Below are 15408 nucleotides of genomic sequence, written 5' to 3'. Positions count from 1 at the left end.
AGCTTGGATCAAAACGAAAAAACCAAGTCAACGGTACCAGGGATTCCCAGCCAGTCTCCCATGCTGGTACTTGCCTAGCCTCAAGCTGCTTAGCATTTGCGATCTGATGAGGGCAGGCACATTCAGCTTAGTGTGGCCATTGACCGATTGCTTTTGCGTCTGCTAGTCTTTTCAAGATGAAAACAATCGTAAGGGAAAGCTTTGAGAAAAACAAAATAGCAAGTCAACGGTACCGGGGATTCCCAGCCAGTCTCCCATGCCGGTACTTGCCCAGCCTCAAGCTGCTTAGCGTTTGCGATCTGACGAGGGCAGGCACATTCAGCTTAGAGTGGCCATTGACGGACAACTAGCACCACAGCGGGTCTTTTCAAGAGATATAAAATTGTAAGGGAAAGCTTTGATAAACCCCCCCCCCCAAAAAAAAAAAAAAAAAAAGAAAAAAGAAACTTGCCCAGCCTCAAGCTGCTTAGCATTTGCGATCTGACCAGAGCTGGCACATTCAGCTTAGAGTGGCCAATGACAGATTGTTCAAACCAGTGCGGCTCTTTTCAAGAGGAATACAATCGTCAGGGAAAGCTTGGATCAAAACGAAAAAACCAAGTCAACGGTACCAGGGATTCCCAGCCAGTCTCCCATGCTGGTACTTGCCTAGCCTCAAGCTGCTTAGCATTTGCGATCTGACGAGGGCAGTCACATTCAGCTTAGTGTGGCCATTGACCGATTGCTTTCGCGTCTGCTAGTCTTTTCAAGATGAAAACAATCGTAAGGGAAAGCTTTGAGAAAAAAAAAATAGCAAGTCAACGGTACCGGGGATTCCCAGCCAGTCTCCCATGCCGGTACTTGCCCAGCCTCAAGCTGCTTAGCGTTTGCGATCTGACGAGGGCAGGCACATTCAGCTTAGAGTGGCCATTGACGGACAACTAGCACCACAGCTGGTCTTTTCAAGAGATATAAAATTGTAAGGGAAAGCTTTGATAAACCCCCCCCCCCCAAAAAAAAAAAAGAAACTTGCCCAGCCTCAAGCTGCTTAGCATTTGCGATCTGACCAGAGCTGGCACATTCAGCTTAGAGTGGCCAATGACAAATTGTTCACACCAGTGCGGCTCTTTTCAAGAGGAATACAATCGTTAGGGAAAGCTTGGATCAAAACGAAAAAACCAAGTCAACGGTACCAGGGATTCCCAGCCAGTCTCCCATGCTGGTACTTGCCTAGCCCCAAGCTGCTTAGCATTTGCGATCTGACGAGGGCAGGCACATTCAGCTTAGTGTGGCCATTGACCGATTGCTTTCGCGTCTGCTAGTCTTTTCAAGATGAAAACAATCGTAAGGGAAAGCTTTGAGAAAAACAAAATAGCAAGTCAACGGTACCGGGGATTCCCAGCCAGTCTCCCATGCCGGTACTTGCCCAGCCTCAAGCTGCGTAGCGTTTGCGATCTGACGAGGGCAGGCACATTCAGCTTAGAGTGGCCATTGACGGACAACTAGCACCACAGCGGGTCTTTTCAAGAGATATAAAATTGTAAGGGAAAGCTTTCATAAACCCCCCCCCCCCCAAAAAAAAAAAAGAAACTTGCCCAGCCTCAAGCTGCTTAGCATTTGCGATCTAACCAGAGCTGGCACATTCAGCTTAGAGTGGCCAATGACAGATTGTTCACACCAGTGCGGCTCTTTTCAAGAGGAATACAATCGTCAGGGAAAGCTTGGATCAAAACGAAAAAACCAAGTCAACGGTACCAGGGATTCCCAGCCAGTCTCCCATGCTGGTACTTGCCTAGCCTCAAGCTGCTTAGCATTTGCGATCTGACGAGGGCAGGCACATTCAGCTTAGTGTGGCCATTGACCGATTGCTTTCGCGTCTGCTAGTCTTTTCAAGATGAAAACAATCGTAAGGGAAAGCTTTGAGAAAAACAAAATAGCAAGTCAACGGTACCGGGGATTCCCAGCCAGTCTCCCATGCCGGTACTTGCCCAGCCTCAAGCTGCTTAGCGTTTGCGACCTGACGAGGGCAGGCACATTCAGCTTAGAGTGGCCATTGACGGACAACTAGCACCACAGCGGGTCTTTTCAAGAGATATAAAATTGTAAGGGAAAGCTTTGATAAACCCCCCCCCCAAAAAAAAAAAAAAAAAAGAAAAAAGAAACTTGCCCAGCCTCAAGCTGCTTAGCATTTGCGATCTGACCAGAGCTGGCACATTCAGCTTAGAGTGGCCAATGACAGATTGTTCAAACCAGTGCGGCTCTTTTCAAGAGGAATACAATCGTCAGGGAAAGCTTGGATCAAAACGAAAAAACCAAGTCAACGGTACCAGGGATTCCCAGCCAGTCTCCCATGCTGGTACTTGCCTAGCCTCAAGCTGCTTAGCATTTGCGATCTGACGAGGGCAGGCACATTCAGCTTAGTGTGGCCATTGACCGATTGCTTTCGCGTCTGCTAGTCTTTTCAAGATGAAAACAATCGTAAGGGAAAGCTTTGAGAAAAAAAAAATAGCAAGTCAACGGTATCGGGGATTCCCAGCCAGTCTCCCATGCCGGTACTTGCCCAGCCTCAAGCTGCTTAGCGTTTGCGATCTGACGAGGGCAGGCACATTCAGCTTAGAGTGGCCATTGACGGACAACTAGCACCACAGCGGGTCTTTTCAAGAGATATAAAATTGTAAGGGAAAGCTTTGATAAACCCCCCCCCCCCAAAAAAAAAAAAGAAACTTGTCCAGCCTCAAGCTGCTTAGCATTTGCGATCTAACCAGAGCTGGCACATTCAGCTTAGAGTGGCCAATGACAAATTGTTCACACCAGTGCGGCTCTTTTCAAGAGGAATACAATCGTCAGGGAAAGCTTGGATCAAAACGAAAAAACCAAGTCAACGGTACCAGGGATTCCCAGCCAGTCTCCCATGCTGGTACTTGCCTAGCCTCAAGCTGCTTAGCATTTGCGATCTGACGAGGGCAGGCACATTCAGCTTAGTGTGGACATTGACGGACAACTAGCACCACAGCGGGTCTTTTCAAGAGATATAAAATTGTAAGGGAAAGCTTTGATAAACCCCCCCCCCCAAAAAAAAAAAAAAAAAGAAAAAAGAAACTTGCCCAGCCTCAAGCTGCTTAGCATTTGCGATCTGACCAGAGCTGGCACATTCAGCTTAGAGTGGCCAATGACAGATTGTTCAAACCAGTGCGGCTCTTTTCAAGAGGAATACAATCGTCAGGGAAAGCTTGGATCAAAACGAAAAAACCAAGTCAACGGTACCAGGGATTCCCAGCCAGTCTCCCATGCTGGTACTTGCCTAGCCTCAAGCTGCTTAGCATTTGCGATCTGACGAGGGCAGGCACATTCAGCTTAGTGTGGCCATTGACCGATTGCTTTCGCGTCTGCTAGTCTTTTCAAGATGAAAACAATCGTAAGGGAAAGCTTTGAGAAAAAAAAAATAGCAAGTCAACGGTATCGGGGATTCCCAGCCAGTCTCCCATGCCGGTACTTGCCCAGCCTCAAGCTGCTTAGCGTTTGCGATCTGACGAGGGCAGGCACATTCAGCTTAGAGTGGCCATTGACGGACAACTAGCACCACAGCGGGTCTTTTCAAGAGATATAAAATTGTAAGGGAAAGCTTTGATAAACCCCCCCCCCCCAAAAAAAAAAAAAGAAACTTGTCCAGCCTCAAGCTGCTTAGCATTTGCGATCTAACCAGAGATGGCACATTCAGCTTAGAGTGGCCAATGACAAATTGTTCACACCAGTGCGGCTCTTTTCAAGAGGAATACAATCGTCAGGGAAAGCTTGGATCAAAACGAAAAAACCAAGTCAACGGTACCAGGGATTCCCAGCCAGTCTCCCATGCTGGTACTTGCCTAGCCTCAAGCTGCTTAGCATTTGCGATCTGACGAGGGCAGGCACATTCAGCTTAGTGTGGACATTGACCGATTGCTTTTGCGTCTGCTAGTCTTTTCAAGATGAAAACAATCGTAAGGGAAAGCTTTGAGAAAAACAAAATAGCAAGTCAACGGTACCGGGGATTCCCAGCCAGTCTCCCATGCCGGTACTTGCCCAGCCTCAAGCTGCTTAGCGTTTGCGATCTGACGAGGGCAGGCACATTCAGCTTAGAGTGGCCATTGACGGACAACTAGCACCACAGCGGGTCTTTTCAAGAGATATAAAATTGTAAGGGAAAGCTTTGATAAACCCCCCCCCAAAAAAAAAAAAAAAAAAAGAAAAAAGAAACTTGCCCAGCCTCAAGCTGCTTAGCATTTGCGATCTGACCAGAGCTGGCACATTCAGCTTAGAGTGGCCAATGACAGATTGTTCAAACCAGTGCGGCTCTTTTCAAGAGGAATACAATCGTCAGGGAAAGCTTGGATCAAAACGAAAAAACCAAGTCAACGGTACCAGGGATTCCCAGCCAGTCTCCCATGCTGGTACTTGCCTAGCCCCAAGCTGCTTAGCATTTGCGATCTGACGAGGGCAGGCACATTCAGTTAGTGTGGCCATTGACCGATTGCTTTCGCGTCTGCTAGTCTTTTCAAGATGAAAACAATCGTAAGGGAAAGCTTTGAGAAAAACAAAATAGCAAGTCAACGGTACCGGGGATTCCCAGCCAGTCTCCCATGCCGGTACTTGCCCAGCCTCAAGCTGCTTAGCGTTTGCGATCTGACGAGGGCAGGCACATTCAGCTTAGAGTGGCCATTGACGGACAACTAGCACCACAGCGGGTCTTTTCAAGAGATATAAAATTGTAAGGGAAAGCTTTGATAAACCCCTCCCCCCCCAAAAAAAAAAAAAAAAGAAACTTGCCCAGCCTCAAGCTGCTTAGCATTTGCGATCTAACCAGAGCTGGCACATTCAGCTTAGAGTGGCCAATGACAGATTGTTCACACCAGTGCGGCTCTTTTCAAGAGGAATACAATCGTCAGGGAAAGCTTGGATGAAAACGAAAAAACCAAGTCAACGGTACCAGGGATTCCCAGCCAGTCTCCCATGCTGGTACTTGCCTAGCCTCAAGCTGCTTAGCATTTGCGATCTGACGAGGGCAGGCACATTCAGCTTAGTGTGGCCATTGACCGATTGCTTTCGCGTCTGCTAGTCTTTTCAAGATGAAAACAATCGTAAGGGAAAGCTTTGAGAAAAACAAAATAGCAAGTCAACGGTACCGGGGATTCCCAGCCAGTCTCCCATGCCGGTACTTGCCCAGCCTCAAGCTGCTTAGCGTTTGCGATCTGACGAGGGCAGGCACATTCAGCTTAGAGTGGCCATTGACGGACAACTAGCACCACAGCGGGTCTTTTCAAGAGATATAAAATTGTAAGGGAAAGCTTTGATAAACCCCCCCCCCCAAAAAAAAAAAAAGAAACTTGTCCAGCCTCAAGCTGCTTAGCATTTGCGATCTAACCAGAGCTGGCACATTCAGCTTAGAGTGGCCAATGACAAATTGTTCACACCAGTGCGGCTCTTTTCAAGAGGAATACAATCGTCAGGGAAAGCTTGGATCAAAACGAAAAAACCAAGTCAACGGTACCAGGGATTCCCAGCCAGTCTCCCATGCTGGTACTTGCCTAGCCTCAAGCTGCTTAGCATTTGCGATCTGACGAGGGCAGGCACATTCAGCTTAGTGTGGACATTGACGGACAACTAGCACCACAGCGGGTCTTTTCAAGAGATATAAAATTGTAAGGGAAAGCTTTGATAAACCCCCCCCCCCAAAAAAAAAAAAAAAAAGAAAAAAGAAACTTGCCCAGCCTCAAGCTGCTTAGCAATTGCGATCTGACCAGAGCTGGCACATTCAGCTTAGAGTGGCCAATGACAGATTGTTCAAACCAGTGCGGCTCTTTTCAAGAGGAATACAATCGTCAGGGAAAGCTTGGATCAAAACGAAAAAACCAAGTGAACGGTACCAGGGATTCCCAGCCAGTCTCCCATGCTGGTACTTGCCTAGCCTCAAGCTGCTTAGCATTTGCGATCTGACGAGGGCAGGCACATTCAGCTTAGTGTGGCCATTGACCGATTGCTTTCGCGTCTGCTAGTCTTTTCAAGATGAAAACAATCGTAAGGGAAAGCTTTGAGAAAAAAAAAATAGCAAGTCAACGGTATCGGGGATTCCCAGCCAGTCTCCCATGCCGGTACTTGCCCAGCCTCAAGCTGCTTAGCGTTTGCGATCTGACGAGGGCAGGCACATTCAGCTTAGAGTGGCCATTGACGGACAACTAGCACCACAGCGGGTCTTTTCAAGAGATATAAAATTGTAAGGGAAAGCTTTGATAAACCCCCCCCCCCCCAAAAAAAAAAAGAAACTTGTCCAGCCTCAAGCTGCTTAGCATTTGCGATCTAACCAGAGATGGCACATTCAGCTTAGAGTGGCCAATGACAAATTGTTCACACCAGTGCGGCTCTTTTCAAGAGGAATACAATCGTCAGGGAAAGCTTGGATCAAAACGAAAAAACCAAGTCAACGGTACCAGGGATTCCCAGCCAGTCTCCCATGCTGGTACTTGCCTAGCCTCAAGCTGCTTAGCATTTGCGATCTGACGAGGGCAGGCACATTCAGCTTAGTGTGGACATTGACCGATTGCTTTTGCGTCTGCTAGTCTTTTCAAGATGAAAACAATCGTAAGGGAAAGCTTTGAGAAAAACAAAATAGCAAGTCAACGGTACCGGGGATTCCCAGCCAGTCTCCCATGCCGGTACTTGCCCAGCCTCAAGCTGCTTAGCGTTTGCGATCTGACGAGGGCAGGCACATTCAGCTTAGAGTGGCCATTGACGGACAACTAGCACCACAGCGGGTCTTTTCAAGAGATATAAAATTGTAAGGGAAAGCTTTGATAAACCCCCCCCCCAAAAAAAAAAAAAAAAAAGAAAAAAGAAACTTGCCCAGCCTCAAGCTGCTTAGCATTTGCGATCTGACCAGAGCTGGCACATTCAGCTTAGAGTGGCCAATGACAGATTGTTCAAACCAGTGCGGCTCTTTTCAAGAGGAATACAATCGTCAGGGAAAGCTTGGATCAAAACGAAAAAACCAAGTCAACGGTACCAGGGATTCCCAGCCAGTCTCCCATGCTGGTACTTGCTTAGCCCCAAGCTGCTTAGCATTTGCGATCTGACGAGGGCAGGCACATTCAGTTAGTGTGGCCATTGACCGATTGCTTTCGCGTCTGCTAGTCTTTTCAAGATGAAAACAATCGTAAGGGAAAGCTTTGAGAAAAACAAAATAGCAAGTCAACGGTACCGGGGATTCCCAGCCAGTCTCCCATGCCGGTACTTGCCCAGCCTCAAGCTGCTTAGCGTTTGCGATCTGACGAGGGCAGGCACATTCAGCTTAGAGTGGCCATTGACGGACAACTAGCACCACAGCGGGTCTTTTCAAGAGATATAAAATTGTAAGGGAAAGCTTTGATAAACCCCCCCCCCAAAAAAAAAAAAAAAGAAACTTGCCCAGCCTCAAGCTGCTTAGCATTTGCGATCTAACCAGAGCTGGCACATTCAGCTTAGAGTGGCCAATGACAGATTGTTCACACCAGTGCGGCTCTTTTCAAGAGGAATACAATCGTCAGGGAAAGCTTGGATGAAAACGAAAAAACCAAGTCAACGGTACCAGGGATTCCCAGCCAGTCTCCCATGCTGGTACTTGCCTAGCCTCAAGCTGCTTAGCATTTGCGATCTGACGAGGGCAGGCACATTCAGCTTAGTGTGGCCATTGACCGATTGCTTTCGCGTCTGCTAGTCTTTTCAAGATGAAAACAATCGTAAGGGAAAGCTTTGAGAAAAACAAAATAGCAAGTCAACGGTACCGGGGATTCCCAGCCAGTCTCCCATGCCGGTACTTGCCCAGCCTCAAGCTGCTTAGCGTTTGCGATCTGACGAGGGCAGGCACATTCAGCTTAGAGTGGCCATTGACGGACAACTAGCACCACAGCGGGTCTTTTCAAGAGATATAAAATTGTAAGGGAAAGCTTTGATAAACCCCCCCCCAAAAAAAAAAAAAGAAAAAAAAGAAAAAAGAAACTTGCCCAGCCTCAAGCTGCTTAGCATTTGCGATCTGACCAGAGCTGGCACATTCAGCTTAGAGTGGCCAATGACAAATTGTTCACACCAGTGCGGCTCTTTTCAAGAGGAATACAATCGTTAGGGAAAGCTTGGATCAAAACGAAAAAACCAAGTCAACGGTACCAGGGATTCCCAGCCAGTCTCCCATGCTGGTACTTGCCTAGCCCCAAGCTGCTTAGCATTTGCGATCTGACGAGGGCAGGCACATTCAGCTTCGTGTGGCCATTGACCGATTGCTTTCGCGTCTGCTAGTCTTTTCAAGATGAAAACAATCGTAAGGGAAAGCTTTGAGAAAAACAAAATAGCAAGTCAACGGTACCGGGGATTCCCAGCCAGTCTCCCATGCCGGTACTTGCCCAGCCTCAAGCTGCTTAGCGTTTGCGATCTGACGAGGGCAGGCACATTCAGCTTAGAGTGGCCATTGACGGACAACTAGCACCACAGCGGGTCTTTTCAAGAGATATAAAATTGTAAGGGAAAGCTTTGATAAACCCCCCCCCCAAAAAAAAAAAAAAAGAAACTTGCCCAGCCTCAAGCTGCTTAGCATTTGCGATCTAACCAGAGCTGGCACATTCAGCTTAGAGTGGCCAATGACAGATTGTTCACACCAGTGCGGCTCTTTTCAAGAGGAATACAATCGTCAGGGAAAGCTTGGATCAAAACGAAAAAACCAAGTCAACGGTACCAGGGATTCCCAGCCAGTCTCCCATGCTGGTACTTGCCTAGCCTCAAGCTGCTTAGCATTTGCGATCTGACGAGGGCAGGCACATTCAGCTTAGTGTGGCCATTGACCGATTGCTTTCGCGTCTGCTAGTCTTTTCAAGATGAAAACAATCGTAAGGGAAAGCTTTGAGAAAAACAAAATAGCAAGTCAACGGTACCGGGGATTCCCAGCCAGTCTCCCATGCCGGTACTTGCCCAGCCTCAAGCTGCTTAGCGTTTGCGATCTGACGAGGGCAGGCACATTCAGCTTAGAGTGGCCATTGACGGACAACTAGCACCACAGCGGGTCTTTTCAAGAGATATAAAATTGTAAGGGAAAGCTTTGATAAACCCCCCCCCCAAAAAAAAAAAAAAAAAAGAAAAAAGAAACTTGCCCAGCCTCAAGCTGCTTAGCATTTGCGATCTGACCAGAGCTGGCACATTCAGCTTAGAGTGGCCAATGACAGATTGTTCAAACCAGTGCGGCTCTTTTCAAGAGGAATACAATCGTCAGGGAAAGCTTGGATCAAAACGAAAAAACCAAGTCAACGGTACCAGGGATTCCCAGCCAGTCTCCCATGCTGGTACTTGCCTAGCCTCAAGCTGCTTAGCATTTGCGATCTGACGAGGGCAGGCACATTCAGCTTAGTGTGGCCATTGACCGATTGCTTTCGCGTCTGCTAGTCTTTTCAAGATGAAAACAATCGTAAGGGAAAGCTTTGAGAAAAAAAAAATAGCAAGTCAACGGTACCGGGGATTCCCAGCCAGTCTCCCATGCCGGTACTTGCCCAGCCTCAAGCTGCTTAGCGTTTGCGATCTGACGAGGGCAGGCACATGCAGCTTAGAGTGGCCATTGACGGAAAACTAGCACCACAGCGGGTCTTTTCAAGAGATATAAAATTGTAAGGGAAAGCTTTGATAAACCCCCCCCCCCAAAAAAAAAAAAAAAGAAACTTGCCCAGCCTCAAGCTGCTTAGCATTTGCGATCTGACCAGAGCTGGCACATTCAGCTTAGAGTGGCCAATGACAAATTGTTCACACCAGTGCGGCTCTTTTCAAGAGGAATACAATCGTTAGGGAAAGCTTGGATCAAAACGAAAAAACCAAGTCAACGGTACCAGGGATTCCCAGCCAGTCTCCCATGCTGGTACTTGCCTAGCCCCAAGCTGCTTAGCATTTGCGATCTGACGAGGGCAGGCACATTCAGCTTAGTGTGGCCATTGACCGATTGCTTTCGCGTCTGCTAGTCTTTTCAAGATGAAAACAATCGTAAGGGAAAGCTTTGAGAAAAACAAAATAGCAAGTCAACGGTACCGGGGATTCCCAGCCAGTCTCCCATGCCGGTACTTGCCCAGCCTCAAGCTGCTTAGCGTTTGCGATCTGACGAGGGCAGGCACATTCAGCTTAGAGTGGCCATTGACGGACAACTAGCACCACAGCGGGTCTTTTCAAGAGATATAAAATTGTAAGGGAAAGCTTTGATAAACCCCCCCCCCAAAAAAAAAAAAAAAAAAAAAAAAAGAAACTTGCCCAGCCTCAAGCTGCTTAGCATTTGCGATCTGACCAGAGCTGGCACATTCAGCTTAGAGTGGCCAATGACAGATTGTTCAAACCAGTGCGGCTCTTTTCAAGAGGAATACAATCGTCAGGGAAAGCTTGGATCAAAACGAAAAAACCAAGTCAACGGTACCAGGGATTCCCAGCCAGTCTCCCATGCTGGTACTTGCCTAGCCCCAAGCTGCTTAGCATTTGCGATCTGACGAGGGCAGGCACATTCAGCTTAGTGTGGCCATTGACCGATTGCTTTCGCGTCTGCTAGTCTTTTCAAGATGAAAACAATCGTAAGGGAAAGCTTTGAGAAAAACAAAATAGCAAGTCAACGGTACCGGGGATTCCCAACCAGTCTCCCATGCCGGTACTTGCCCAGCCTCAAGCTGCTTAGCGTTTGCGATCTGACGAGGGCAGGCACATTCAGCTTAGAGTGGCCATTGACGGACAACTAGCACCACAGCGGGTCTTTTCAAGAGATATAAAATTGTAAGGGAAAGCTTTGATAAACCCCCCCCCCCAAAAAAAAAAAAAAGAAACTTTCCCAGCCTCAAGCTGCTTAGCATTTGCGATCTAACCAGAGCTGGCACATTCAGCTTAGAGTGGCCAATGACAAATTGTTCACACCAGTGCGGCTCTTTTCAAGAGGAATACAATCGTTAGGGAAAGCTTGGATCAAAACGAAAAAACCAAGTCAACGGTACCAGGGATTCCCAGCCAGTCTCCCATGCTGGTACTTGCCTAGCCCCAAGCTGCTTAGCATTTGCGATCTGACGAGGGCAGGCACATTCAGCTTAGTGTGGCCATTGACCGATTGCTTTCGCGTCTGCTAGTCTTTTCAAGATGAAAACAATCGTAAGGGAAAGCTTTGAGAAAAACAAAATAGCAAGTCAACGGTACCGGGGATTCCCAGCCAGTCTCCCATGCCGGTACTTGCCCAGCCTCAAGCTGCTTAGCGTTTGCGATCTGACGAGGGCAGGCACATTCAGCTTAGAGTGGCCATTGACGGACAACTAGCACCACAGCGGGTCTTTTCAAGAGATATAAAATTGTAAGGGAAAGCTTTGATAAACCCCCCCCCCCCAAAAAAAAAAAAAAAAGAAACTTGCCCAGCCTCAAGCTGCTTAGCATTTGCGATCTAACCAGAGCTGGCACATTCAGCTTAGAGTGGCCAATGACAGATTGTTCACACCAGTGCGGCTCTTTTCAAGAGGAATACAATCGTCAGGGAAAGCTTGGATCAAAACGAAAAAACCAAGTCAACGGTACCAGGGATTCCCAGCCAGTCTCCCATGCTGGTACTTGCCTAGCCTCAAGCTGCTTAGCATTTGCGATCTGACGAGGGCAGGCACATTCAGCTTAGTGTGGACATTGACCGATTGCTTTCGCGTCTGCTAGTCTTTTCAAGATGAAAACAATCGTAAGGGAAAGCTTTGAGAAAAACAAAATAGCAAGTCAACGGTACCGGGGATTCCCAGCCAGTCTCCCATGCCGGTACTTGCCCAGCCTCAAGCTGCTTAGCGTTTGCGATCTGACGAGGGCAGGCACATTCAGCTTAGAGTGGCCATTGACGGACAACTAGCACCACAGCGGGTCTTTTCAAGAGATATAAAATTGTAAGGGAAAGCTTTGATAAACCCCCCCCCCAAAAAAAAAAAAAAAAAAGAAAAAAGAAACTTGCCCAGCCTCAAGCTGCTTAGCATTTGCGATCTGACCAGAGCTGGCACATTCAGCTTAGAGTGGCCAATGACAGATTGTTCAAACCAGTGCGGCTCTTTTCAAGAGGAATACAATCGTCAGGGAAAGCTTGGATCAAAACGAAAAAACCAAGTCAACGGTACCAGGGATTCCCAGCCAGTCTCCCATGCTGGTACTTGCCTAGCCTCAAGCTGCTTAGCATTTGCGATCTGACGAGGGCAGGCACATTCAGCTTAGTGTGGCCATTGACCGATTGCTTTCGCGTCTGCTAGTCTTTTCAAGATGAAAACAATCGTAAGGGAAAGCTTTGAGAAAAACAAAATAGCAAGTCAACGGTACCGGGGATTCCCAGCCAGTCTCCCATGCCGGTACTTGCCCAGCCTCAAGCTGCTTAGCGTTTGCGATCTGACGAGGGCAGGCACATTCAGCTTAGAGTGGCCATTGACGGACAACTAGCACCACAGCGGGTCTTTTCAAGAGATATAAAATTGTAAGGGAAAGCTTTGATAAACCCCCCCCCCCAAAAAAAAAAAAAAAAAAGAAAAAAGAAACTTGTCCAGCCTCAAGCTGCTTAGCATTTGCGATCTGACCAGAGCTGGCACATTCAGCTTAGAGTGGCCAATGACAGATTGTTCAAACCAGTGCGGCTCTTTTCAAGAGGAATACAATCGTCAGGGAAAGCTTGGATCAAAACGAAAAAACCAAGTCAACGGTACCAGGGATTCCCAGCCAGTCTCCCATGCTGGTACTTGCCTAGCCTCAAGCTGCTTAGCATTTGCGATCTGACGAGGGCAGGCACATTCAGCTTAGTGTGGCCATTGACCGATTGCTTTCGCGTCTGCTAGTCTTTTCAAGATGAAAACAATCGTAAGGGAAAGCTTTGAGAAAAAAAAAATAGCAAGTCAACGGTACCGGGGATTCCCAGCCAGTCTCCCATGCCGGTACTTGCCCAGCCTCAAGCTGCTTAGCGTTTGCGATCTGACGAGGGCAGGCACATGCAGCTTAGAGTGGCCATTGACGGAAAACTAGCACCACAGCGGGTCTTTTCAAGAGATATAAAATTGTAAGGGAAAGCTTTGATAAACCCCCCCCCCCCAAAAAAAAAAAAGAAACTTGCCCAGCCTCAAGCTGCTTAGCATTTGCGATCTGACCAGAGCTGGCACATTCAGCTTAGAGTGGCCAATGACAAATTGTTCACACCAGTGCGGCTCTTTTCAAGAGGAATACAATCGTTAGGGAAAGCTTGGATCAAAACGAAAAAACCAAGTCAACGGTACCAGGGATTCCCAGCCAGTCTCCCATGCTGGTACTTGCCTAGCCCCAAGCTGCTTAGCATTTGCGATCTGACGAGGGCAGGCACATTCAGCTTAGTGTGGCCATTGACCGATTGCTTTCGCGTCTGCTAGTCTTTTCAAGATGAAAACAATCGTAAGGGAAAGCTTTGAGAAAAACAAAATAGTAAGTCAACGGTACCGGGGATTCCCAGCCAGTCTCCCATGCCGGTACTTGCCCAGCCTCAAGCTGCTTAGCGTTTGCGATCTGACGAGGGCAGGCACATTCAGCTTAGAGTGGCCATTGACGGACAACTAGCACCACAGCGGGTCTTTTCAAGAGATATAAAATTGTAAGGGAAAGCTTTGATAAACCCCCCCCCCAAAAAAAAAAAAAAAAAAAGAAACTTGCCCAGCCTCAAGCTGCTTAGCATTTGCGATCTAACCAGAGCTGGCACATTCAGCTTAGAGTGGCCAATGACAGATTGTTCACACCAGTGCGGCTCTTTTCAAGAGGAATACAATCGTCAGGGAAAGCTTGGATCAAAACGAAAAAACCAAGTCAACGGTACCAGGGATTCCCAGCCAGTCTCCCATGCTGGTACTTGCCTAGCCTCAAGCTGCTTAGCATTTGCGATCTGACGAGGGCAGGCACATTCAGCTTAGTGTGGCCATTGACCAATTGCTTTCGCGCCTGCTAGTCTTTTCAAGATGAAAACAATCGTAAGGGAAAGCTTTGAGAAAAACAAAATAGCAAGTCAACGGTACCGGGGATTCCCAGCCAGTCTCCCATGCCGGTACTTGCCCAGCCTCAAGCTGCTTAGCGTTTGCGATCTGACGAGGGCAGGCACATTCAGCTTAGAGTGGCCATTGACGGACAACTAGCACCACAGCGGGTCTTTTCAAGAGATATAAAATTGTAAGGGAAAGCTTTGATAAACCCCCCCCCCCCCAAAAAAAAAAAAAAAAAAGAAAAAAGAAACTTGCCCAGCCTCAAGCTGCTTAGCATTTGCGATCTGACCAGAGCTGGCACATTCAGCTTAGAGTGGCCAATGACAGATTGTTCAAACCAGTGCGGCTCTTTTCAAGAGGAATACAATCGTCAGGGAAAGCTTGGATCAAAACGAAAAAACCAAGTCAACGGTACCAGGGATTCCCAGCCAGTCTCCCATGCTGGTACTTGCCTAGCCTCAAGCTGCTTAGCATTTGCGATCTGACGAGGGCAGGCACATTCAGCTTAGTGTGGCCATTGACCGATTGCTTTCGCGTCTGCTAGTCTTTTCAAGATGAAAACAATCGTAAGGGAAAGCTTTGAGAAAAAAAAAATAGCAAGTCAACGGTACCGGGGATTCCCAGCCAGTCTCCCATGCCGGTACTTGCCCAGCCTCAAGCTGCTTAGCGTTTGCGATCTGACGAGGGCAGGCACATTCAGCTTAGAGTGGCCATTGACGGACAACTAGCACCACAGCTGGTCTTTTCAAGAGATATAAAATTGTAAGGGAAAGCTTTGATAAACCCCCCCCCCCAAAAAAAAAAAAAGAAACTTGCCCAGCCTCAAGCTGCTTAGCATTTGCGATCTGACCAGAGCTGGCACATTCAGCTTAGAGTGGCCAATGACAAATTGTTCACACCAGTGCGGCTCTTTTCAAGAGGAATACAATCGTTAGGGAAAGCTTGGATCAAAACGAAAAAACCAAGTCAACGGTACCAGGGATTCCCAGCCAGTCTCCCATGCTGGTACTTGCCTAGCCCCAAGCTGCTTAGCATTTGCGATCTGACGAGGGCAGGCACATTCAGCTTAGTGTGGCCATTGACCGATTGCTTTCGCGTCTGCTAGTCTTTTCAAGATGAAAACAATCGTAAGGGAAAGCTTTGAGAAAAACAAAATAGCAAGTCAACGGTACCGGGGATTCCCAGCCAGTCTCCCATGCCGGTACTTGCCCAGCCTCAAGCTGCTTAGCGTTTGCGATCTGACGAGGGCAGGCGCATTCAGCTTAGAGTGGCCATTGACGGACAACTAGCACCACAGCGGGTCTTTTCAAGAGATATAAAATTGTAAGGGAAAGCTTTGATAAACCCCCCCCCCCCCAAAAAAAAAAAAAGAAACTTGCCCAGCCTCAAGCTGCTTAGCATTTGCGATCTAACCAGAGATGGCACATTCAGC

General features: G+C 47.8%; 48 pseudogenes; all 48 read right to left on the bottom strand.

Moving 5' to 3' along the window:
• Window positions 1-25: 25 nt before the first annotated feature.
• Window positions 26-144, bottom strand: LOC143800823 (5S ribosomal RNA; annotated as a pseudogene).
• Window positions 145-221: 77 nt separating this feature from the next.
• Window positions 222-340, bottom strand: LOC143799876 (5S ribosomal RNA; annotated as a pseudogene).
• A 259-nt stretch (window positions 341-599) lies between these two features.
• Window positions 600-718, bottom strand: LOC143800390 (5S ribosomal RNA; annotated as a pseudogene).
• A 77-nt stretch (window positions 719-795) lies between these two features.
• Window positions 796-914, bottom strand: LOC143799875 (5S ribosomal RNA; annotated as a pseudogene).
• Window positions 915-1160: 246 nt separating this feature from the next.
• Window positions 1161-1279, bottom strand: LOC143798244 (5S ribosomal RNA; annotated as a pseudogene).
• Window positions 1280-1722: 443 nt separating this feature from the next.
• On the bottom strand, window positions 1723-1841 carry LOC143797564 (5S ribosomal RNA; annotated as a pseudogene).
• A 77-nt stretch (window positions 1842-1918) lies between these two features.
• Window positions 1919-2037, bottom strand: LOC143798444 (5S ribosomal RNA; annotated as a pseudogene).
• Window positions 2038-2294: 257 nt separating this feature from the next.
• Window positions 2295-2413, bottom strand: LOC143797563 (5S ribosomal RNA; annotated as a pseudogene).
• Window positions 2414-2855: 442 nt separating this feature from the next.
• Window positions 2856-2974, bottom strand: LOC143800451 (5S ribosomal RNA; annotated as a pseudogene).
• Window positions 2975-3231: 257 nt separating this feature from the next.
• LOC143797562 (5S ribosomal RNA) lies at window positions 3232-3350 on the bottom strand (annotated as a pseudogene).
• A 443-nt stretch (window positions 3351-3793) lies between these two features.
• LOC143800450 (5S ribosomal RNA) lies at window positions 3794-3912 on the bottom strand (annotated as a pseudogene).
• A 77-nt stretch (window positions 3913-3989) lies between these two features.
• On the bottom strand, window positions 3990-4108 carry LOC143799874 (5S ribosomal RNA; annotated as a pseudogene).
• A 452-nt stretch (window positions 4109-4560) lies between these two features.
• Window positions 4561-4679, bottom strand: LOC143799873 (5S ribosomal RNA; annotated as a pseudogene).
• A 251-nt stretch (window positions 4680-4930) lies between these two features.
• On the bottom strand, window positions 4931-5049 carry LOC143797561 (5S ribosomal RNA; annotated as a pseudogene).
• A 77-nt stretch (window positions 5050-5126) lies between these two features.
• Window positions 5127-5245, bottom strand: LOC143799872 (5S ribosomal RNA; annotated as a pseudogene).
• A 246-nt stretch (window positions 5246-5491) lies between these two features.
• Window positions 5492-5610, bottom strand: LOC143800449 (5S ribosomal RNA; annotated as a pseudogene).
• Window positions 5611-5867: 257 nt separating this feature from the next.
• Window positions 5868-5986, bottom strand: LOC143800495 (5S ribosomal RNA; annotated as a pseudogene).
• A 442-nt stretch (window positions 5987-6428) lies between these two features.
• On the bottom strand, window positions 6429-6547 carry LOC143800448 (5S ribosomal RNA; annotated as a pseudogene).
• Window positions 6548-6624: 77 nt separating this feature from the next.
• LOC143799870 (5S ribosomal RNA) lies at window positions 6625-6743 on the bottom strand (annotated as a pseudogene).
• A 452-nt stretch (window positions 6744-7195) lies between these two features.
• LOC143799869 (5S ribosomal RNA) lies at window positions 7196-7314 on the bottom strand (annotated as a pseudogene).
• A 247-nt stretch (window positions 7315-7561) lies between these two features.
• LOC143797560 (5S ribosomal RNA) lies at window positions 7562-7680 on the bottom strand (annotated as a pseudogene).
• Window positions 7681-7757: 77 nt separating this feature from the next.
• LOC143799868 (5S ribosomal RNA) lies at window positions 7758-7876 on the bottom strand (annotated as a pseudogene).
• Window positions 7877-8136: 260 nt separating this feature from the next.
• On the bottom strand, window positions 8137-8255 carry LOC143798907 (5S ribosomal RNA; annotated as a pseudogene).
• A 77-nt stretch (window positions 8256-8332) lies between these two features.
• LOC143799867 (5S ribosomal RNA) lies at window positions 8333-8451 on the bottom strand (annotated as a pseudogene).
• A 247-nt stretch (window positions 8452-8698) lies between these two features.
• On the bottom strand, window positions 8699-8817 carry LOC143797559 (5S ribosomal RNA; annotated as a pseudogene).
• A 77-nt stretch (window positions 8818-8894) lies between these two features.
• On the bottom strand, window positions 8895-9013 carry LOC143799866 (5S ribosomal RNA; annotated as a pseudogene).
• Window positions 9014-9270: 257 nt separating this feature from the next.
• Window positions 9271-9389, bottom strand: LOC143797558 (5S ribosomal RNA; annotated as a pseudogene).
• A 77-nt stretch (window positions 9390-9466) lies between these two features.
• LOC143800617 (5S ribosomal RNA) lies at window positions 9467-9585 on the bottom strand (annotated as a pseudogene).
• A 248-nt stretch (window positions 9586-9833) lies between these two features.
• On the bottom strand, window positions 9834-9952 carry LOC143798243 (5S ribosomal RNA; annotated as a pseudogene).
• A 77-nt stretch (window positions 9953-10029) lies between these two features.
• On the bottom strand, window positions 10030-10148 carry LOC143799865 (5S ribosomal RNA; annotated as a pseudogene).
• Window positions 10149-10405: 257 nt separating this feature from the next.
• On the bottom strand, window positions 10406-10524 carry LOC143798242 (5S ribosomal RNA; annotated as a pseudogene).
• Window positions 10525-10601: 77 nt separating this feature from the next.
• Window positions 10602-10720, bottom strand: LOC143800522 (5S ribosomal RNA; annotated as a pseudogene).
• Window positions 10721-10967: 247 nt separating this feature from the next.
• On the bottom strand, window positions 10968-11086 carry LOC143798241 (5S ribosomal RNA; annotated as a pseudogene).
• Window positions 11087-11163: 77 nt separating this feature from the next.
• LOC143799864 (5S ribosomal RNA) lies at window positions 11164-11282 on the bottom strand (annotated as a pseudogene).
• A 250-nt stretch (window positions 11283-11532) lies between these two features.
• On the bottom strand, window positions 11533-11651 carry LOC143800447 (5S ribosomal RNA; annotated as a pseudogene).
• A 77-nt stretch (window positions 11652-11728) lies between these two features.
• On the bottom strand, window positions 11729-11847 carry LOC143799863 (5S ribosomal RNA; annotated as a pseudogene).
• A 257-nt stretch (window positions 11848-12104) lies between these two features.
• Window positions 12105-12223, bottom strand: LOC143797557 (5S ribosomal RNA; annotated as a pseudogene).
• A 77-nt stretch (window positions 12224-12300) lies between these two features.
• On the bottom strand, window positions 12301-12419 carry LOC143799862 (5S ribosomal RNA; annotated as a pseudogene).
• Window positions 12420-12677: 258 nt separating this feature from the next.
• Window positions 12678-12796, bottom strand: LOC143797556 (5S ribosomal RNA; annotated as a pseudogene).
• A 77-nt stretch (window positions 12797-12873) lies between these two features.
• Window positions 12874-12992, bottom strand: LOC143800614 (5S ribosomal RNA; annotated as a pseudogene).
• A 246-nt stretch (window positions 12993-13238) lies between these two features.
• LOC143798240 (5S ribosomal RNA) lies at window positions 13239-13357 on the bottom strand (annotated as a pseudogene).
• A 77-nt stretch (window positions 13358-13434) lies between these two features.
• LOC143799861 (5S ribosomal RNA) lies at window positions 13435-13553 on the bottom strand (annotated as a pseudogene).
• Window positions 13554-13804: 251 nt separating this feature from the next.
• On the bottom strand, window positions 13805-13923 carry LOC143797554 (5S ribosomal RNA; annotated as a pseudogene).
• A 77-nt stretch (window positions 13924-14000) lies between these two features.
• LOC143799859 (5S ribosomal RNA) lies at window positions 14001-14119 on the bottom strand (annotated as a pseudogene).
• A 260-nt stretch (window positions 14120-14379) lies between these two features.
• Window positions 14380-14498, bottom strand: LOC143797553 (5S ribosomal RNA; annotated as a pseudogene).
• A 77-nt stretch (window positions 14499-14575) lies between these two features.
• Window positions 14576-14694, bottom strand: LOC143799858 (5S ribosomal RNA; annotated as a pseudogene).
• Window positions 14695-14940: 246 nt separating this feature from the next.
• Window positions 14941-15059, bottom strand: LOC143798239 (5S ribosomal RNA; annotated as a pseudogene).
• A 77-nt stretch (window positions 15060-15136) lies between these two features.
• On the bottom strand, window positions 15137-15255 carry LOC143798467 (5S ribosomal RNA; annotated as a pseudogene).
• Between the last annotated feature and the right edge of the window lie 153 nt (window positions 15256-15408).

This window comes from Ranitomeya variabilis, chromosome 1 (genome assembly GCF_051348905.1).
Source record: "Ranitomeya variabilis isolate aRanVar5 chromosome 1, aRanVar5.hap1, whole genome shotgun sequence".
NCBI lineage: Eukaryota > Metazoa > Chordata > Amphibia > Anura > Dendrobatidae > Ranitomeya > Ranitomeya variabilis.
Note: the sequence above shows the minus strand (reverse complement) of the source record. Positions and strands in the feature narration are given on the sequence as shown.